At 42.0% G+C, this 6216-nt stretch overlaps 1 long non-coding RNA gene across 1 annotated transcript; it reads right to left on the bottom strand.

Moving 5' to 3' along the window:
• Positions 1-304: 304 nt before the first annotated feature.
• LOC135094051 (uncharacterized) lies at positions 305-5508 on the bottom strand. The gene is made up of 2 exons (XR_010263563.1): positions 5007-5508; positions 305-508 (listed from the first exon to the last, which is right to left on the bottom strand). It is a non-coding gene; the product is annotated as an uncharacterized LOC135094051 (long non-coding RNA).
• Positions 5509-6216: the final 708 nt, after the last annotated feature.

Genomic DNA, 6216 nt, shown 5'->3' with positions numbered 1-6216 from the left:
TGGAATCCACTCCAGGGTGACTATAACAAGTTTGCATTTGCTCCGGTTCCTAATACTCTCCTCCTGCATACTGGATCCCTGTCGCCCCCCCTCCCCTTATCTCCCTGAAGCATTCCAACACTGTCTTGCTATCTGATGAGGCACTACACACTACTTTAGTCAGCACAACACTTCACACACAGTTAAATATCCTTATTTCCACGTTCCTGATCCTACCGTAACAATATACATGAATACCCAGTTTTATGTGTGGCAAGAGGACTCTTCTATAAATATTATAGGAAGGAATAAAAAAAAAAAGCCGTAGAGGACAAGAGACTTTATGGCGCACAATATTTCACAGAGATACGAGTGTTAATTTTTCCGTGTCTCTTCAGCATACATACAGATGAGGGGCGCTGCACTATGGGGACGTGACTGGATGAGCGCGGGTAGGGTGGCCATGAATGTGGTGGAATGGCGGTCCTGATGATGGTCAACCACCCATTAAGTGTTCCCCGTCCCTCAACTAAGAGAATAAAAAGCAAATCAAAAACACAATTTTTAAAAACATTGACCCATAAATAATTCACCGTTACATGGACACTTTTAAGTCTCAACACACTGCCGGTGGCTGGGAGCACCAAACACTGATGCTGAGGCACACTAAAAAGGCAATCAAGGAAGGTCAGTACCCCTCAACACTAGGAAATTTAAGTTTCCGAGTATAATAGCAGCAGCTTAGTCTCTCTCTCTCTCTCTCTCTCTCTCTCTCTCTCTCTCTCTCTCTCTCTCTCATGGTAATTAGTGCCCAAGGACTCCCCACATGTGCACTACACGTGGTGATGGCGGCACGAACGGAATGAATTAAACAGGTGAGTTAGTCGGCAGCCAATCATCGTATTACCAAGGCTAATCAGGTGCTCACTCCCGCATGTTTTGGCAGACTAACGACCCTCACTGAATTAATTACGAGGATCACTTATATTTCTTAACTCTTACAAACACAAGGTCTCGTACTGGAGCCCTCTGTTCTTGTGTCATGAGGTGTGACGATAACAAGCTCAACTTTGCTTTTCATTTTTTTTTTTTTTAGTACCGCAGCAGCAGCAGATGAATACTCTAGCAAGTATTTTCATTTTTTCAATGTCTGCCGTTTTCTAAAATCTTTGTCTTTTTTGACCTACTTTCCACTTTCCTAAATGATCCAGGTGACCTCGTTTCTCCCATTCCCTATTATCACCATATCCGTAAAAATGTCCTGCCTTTCTGCATCACGTGTAGCTACTATTGTCAACACCATCCAAACTCTACTTAACTTCCTAACTACTTTCCCCGTTTCCTGCTCTTCTCTGAAAGATAATAATTGTGTTCACCTTGACGCAAGTGTTCTAAGAAATATGAGGCACCATTCTTGTTCTCTGTAAAACAAGTGTATTTGAGAAAGCATTAAAAATATACCACTTTAATACTGTAAGATTTCCTAGTCATATCCCATTGCAAGCACCTCTGACCTCCTGTAAGATTCATTGAAGACATCATACCAGTATGAACATCACCAAGTGTTGAAATTACAAGGATTAGGTAAAGACAATCAGTCACTGCTAGCATCCAAACTAATATTATATTCCTCTCCCTCCTTTGCATAATTGATCTTCCCAAGCTTATGATGCAAGGCTGAACCTTCAATATAAGCAAGTCGTTATAAGGATTAAGTATATCAAAATCACATGAAAGGGGAAGAATGACTGGCTTTCAATATCCTTCTTAAATTAGTAAGCTTGTTCTTCTTCCTCACACTTCCACAAAATAAGTTTCCACAAATAAATGACCAAAGCAACATTAAATTAACTAAAGTAAAATCCACATAAATCAAATACTAGAAACACGAAAAAAAAAAAAAAAACGAATTATTCTCATTCCCAAAGTTGGATTCTTCTAATATAAATATGAGAGAGAGAGAGAGAGAGAGAGAGAGAGAGAGAGAGAGAGAGAGAGAGAGAGAGAGAGAGAGAGAGAGAGAGAGAGAGAGAGAGAGAGAGAGAGAGAGAGACCCTATCAAGCGGCACTCGGCAGGATGTCCACTGTCCACTACCCAGCAAGGCCACGTAACAAGCTCCACCTCACTGTTTACTCTCACTCCACTCCATTAAGAGAAAATTGAGTTTGTGTGTGCTGTAGTGTGTGGCGGGGGATTACTGAACAGAATATTTGATACAGTTGAGGATAATGCGCGCGCGCACACACACACACACACACACACACACACACACACACACACACACATCTCTCTCTCTCTCTCTCTCTGATATGGTAAGCATGAGACGGTGATAGAAAGAAAATGTAGAAAGAAAATGTAGTGTACTCATTACTATGGCGTCCCCTTGTTGTTACCTGTGCTAAATTGTCTTGCATTTCAAGTTATGGCTTTGGGAAATGAAGCAGTGAATGGCACGCCCACTCACTGCCTCCCTTGATGCAACACCTCGCCTCCAGTTGATCACGGGGAGGGAAGTGAAGTGTTTGTCATGCTAACTGATCCATAATGCAAACTGTCCACACGCAGGGGACGATTAGCGGGAGTTGCTGATTCACTGACTTTGCTGCAGCGTCTCAAGTCAACCACACGGTAAATCAAATACTAATATAAGTAGTACAAGTATCCTATGACAGTTTTAAGCTAACCTAACGTAACCCACAAATCAATCACAATCAAACATTAATAATCTATCTCTTGACACAAGCTTAGCTTAATGTAGTCAAACCTATCTTCCAACATGGTGACTTTAGCCTGTCTTAACCGATCACTTTTTTTTTTCTATTGTAAATGGGGCAATGACTAAGGACAACTAAATTTATATATAAAAAAGGTCCAATGAGGTGTCAATCCCCAAGGAAAACGAGCCAGAAGGATTAACCAAAACTAATATACAAATTCTGAATTAAGGATGCGAGTGTATTAGGTGAATGAAGTAGAATTGCGTTAAGGAAGTCAATTGTGACTGTCCCCCCTGTGTTGTGAGACAACCTAACAGGGAAACGTTGAGGGAGGTCACCGCTGGGTACTTGATATGTTCAAGCTCAGCCTAGCCTAAATTATCCTGCCCCTAACATTTCCCCATCTCCTAATACAAGTTTATCCTAACCTAACCTACATAACAGTGAGTGGGCAGTGATGCAGAAGGTACACAGCTGGACATGACAACGCACAACTTTCCCTAAGCTCTCCCGCCTCATCACACATTCCCTTAGTGCCTGTATCACAGACCTGCTCACTCCAGACACTCCACAACATAAACACGCCTTTCATTGCTCAAGATGAAGTGAAAGCAAGCATGTACCATCACCATTATTAAAACTGGCCATGTTTATCACCATTCGCAAGGCTAGTGTTAGAGAGAATACGCATGCTCGCATACCTGCAAAGTAAACAATCCAAAGAATAATATGATGCGTCCGTAATCTACTGCGCTCGCTCTCTCTCTCTCTCTCTCTCTCTCTCTCTCTCTCTCTCTCTCTCTCTCTCTCTCTCCACATAAATAATTTATATTTCCACATAAATAATAAGTAGTCAGTAAGTAGAAAAAAAAAAAAAGCACCGAAGCAGCATTATTTTTCTCCCCAGCAGACTTGATCATGTCACCGATGATGGCGACGCGCACCGCTGCCAACACACCCCGAGACATCACCGTCCTCTACAAAAGGTACTGTCGAAATGGAATAGAAAGTAAGAGGCGAAGAGAGTGCGGATATCCATTTTTCAACAACGCAATCGTGACATAATCTGATTTACGCTAAAATGAGACTTGTTGAGGGGAACAGTTACTGCGCAGCTGGTTCTCCACTAGCATAGATAACCACCATCAGATCAATCAGTACTACACCACTGCTATAGTATCTACCTTACTTAATAGATAATGCCAATGGAACAGTTAAGCTGAACAAACACCGAATAAACACCACAAAGTAACGAGCCAGAGGGAGGGAGCTTTAAAAGTCGAGGAGACGAGATCCTTCTATCCTTCTCCTCCTTTCCTCTCTCCCACTTTAATCAACATGAACACGCATCTTTTATTTCGAAAGTAGAGATTCAGAATAAGATTTGCACGTGCTTCTGTCACTTCACACATAACAAATAAGCAGTACTTATGGCAGAATTCCATTAGTCTTATTACCTACGTGTTATATTTGCATCGACATTGAAGGGTGCCAACATATCCGAAATAAGATTCAGCGCTGGTATATATTGTAATGCCTCAAAAGTACATTTTTACAATCTTCTTCACTCTGAACAACAAAATGAATGAAACGACTAAATACAGTAGTGAGTGGTACGGCAGAACATCGTTTAAGACACACTGAAATATAATATACGAAATAGAAAATGGAAGCAGAGCACAAATGTATCGCAAAGGTTGGTACTCCTGTCCGCTACCGCTTGTTCCGTCACTTCGCTCTTCCGATAGTCACCACCACCACTGTTTTCCCACTGTAACGACCAGAATACTGGGCCCGATTTGTACTTAGTAACGTTGTAATTGCTTGATAAGTATGTATGTAATGAGTGGATTCACGTGGAGGTGGGGAAGCGAGGGTGTGCGAGGTGATTTACGAACCTGACGAAACAGGGAAGCCAGAGAGCAGCTGCCCGCCTGACCTCTCATGCCCCTGCCTGCCTACCTCCACCAGTACGCCTATCCGCCTATATTTCCTATATGCATTGTTGTTTACTCGTCTTCGTGAAATACAGCTAGAGAGCGTGCGTGTGGCTTTTCTTCCTGCCCCCTACTTCCAACGTAACACCACTCCCTGCAATCACACCTACCTTGCACATGTACGATATTGCCTCTGGGATCATTAAGTTTAATAAGCAACAAAGCATTAACATTGATTACAACTCCCGGAGAGCTTCAAGAGTCAAGACAAGACGCAAGCAAACAAGCCTACCTACTAACTACCCGCATAGTTCTCTCACTCCTTCACCTCAATTTAACTCATACTGCGGTGGAAATCGAGACAAATCTCACCTTCTATTTCCACAACGTAAAGGCCCACACGTCCATCACCATATATCGTCACGAGGGTTCTTTCACGCTCACTCAGTACAAAGCAACAGCACTACGCATCGCCGCTGCTACCTGAGACTGCAGGGAGGCGCCGGCGAATGACTGCGGCTTGTGCCCACCTGTGACGTAATTCTCGGATGGACATGTGCAGGGCTACCAACTCTTCCACCACGACGAAATATATACGAAAGTATATATTGAACCATGAAACAGACGCAAACATCAATTCTCGTCAAGCCTGAGAAGGTCATTCAAATATCATTAAAAATAAACGGGAAATGCTTTGAAAAGTAAGAATCTCAACAGATAGAAGGATTGGCTGACTGACTTTAAGGTTAGAAGGAAGAGGAATTGGAGGAAGGGCTGGTACTCCTGCCTTCCCTCCACTCTGTCCCGCCCTCCTCCCTCCGTCCCCATTCCCTGCCTCTCTTACGTCCTCCTACATTCCCTCCCTACGCCATCATTTCCCCTCCCTCCCTCCCTCCCTCCCTTCCTCCCTAAATCTCTAAAGGTAAAATATTCACGAGATGTTATTTACACAAGAGCTCTCATTCATCCAGCACCAAAGTTTTCAGAGTGACACAAAACGTACTCCTTAAGTAAATAATGGTATGGATAATCCAATCTACCTACTGCTACACACACTCATTACCAAACACTCCAACTACCATCTTGTTTTGTGCATAAAAACACCACAATTAATAATCCTCAGGCTATTGCAGAGGCATTTAATGACCACTTTACCTCAATCGGTAATTCACTGACCAGGAACTATAGTGATATTCAGTTTTGCTATAAGGATTATATGCTTCCCCAAGTCCCTTTTTCTTTCTTTTTAAGGCCAGCAACACTAACTGAGGTTAACTCCATCATCAAACACATTAAAGGTTCTTCATCTGGGCACCATGAAATTAACATCACAATTATAAAAGAATGCAGTAACATAATTTCACCTTTTTTTAGTTTTTATCATTAACAAATCTTTACGAGAAGGTTGCTTCCCAAATCATTTATAAATATCCCGTACAGTGCCAATCTTCAAGAAAGGAGATCATTCTGTAATCGATAACTATAGACCAGTCTCTATTTCATCTAATTATAGCAAAATTTACAAAAAAAAAAAATAATGGCTTCCAGGCTAATGAATTACTTCTCTAAACATTCACTATTT

The sequence above is a fragment of the Scylla paramamosain genome, chromosome 44 (genome assembly GCF_035594125.1).
Source record: "Scylla paramamosain isolate STU-SP2022 chromosome 44, ASM3559412v1, whole genome shotgun sequence".
NCBI lineage: Eukaryota > Metazoa > Arthropoda > Malacostraca > Decapoda > Portunidae > Scylla > Scylla paramamosain.
The sequence above is the reverse complement of the archived record's forward strand: the minus strand, read 5'-3'. Positions and strand labels throughout refer to the sequence as shown.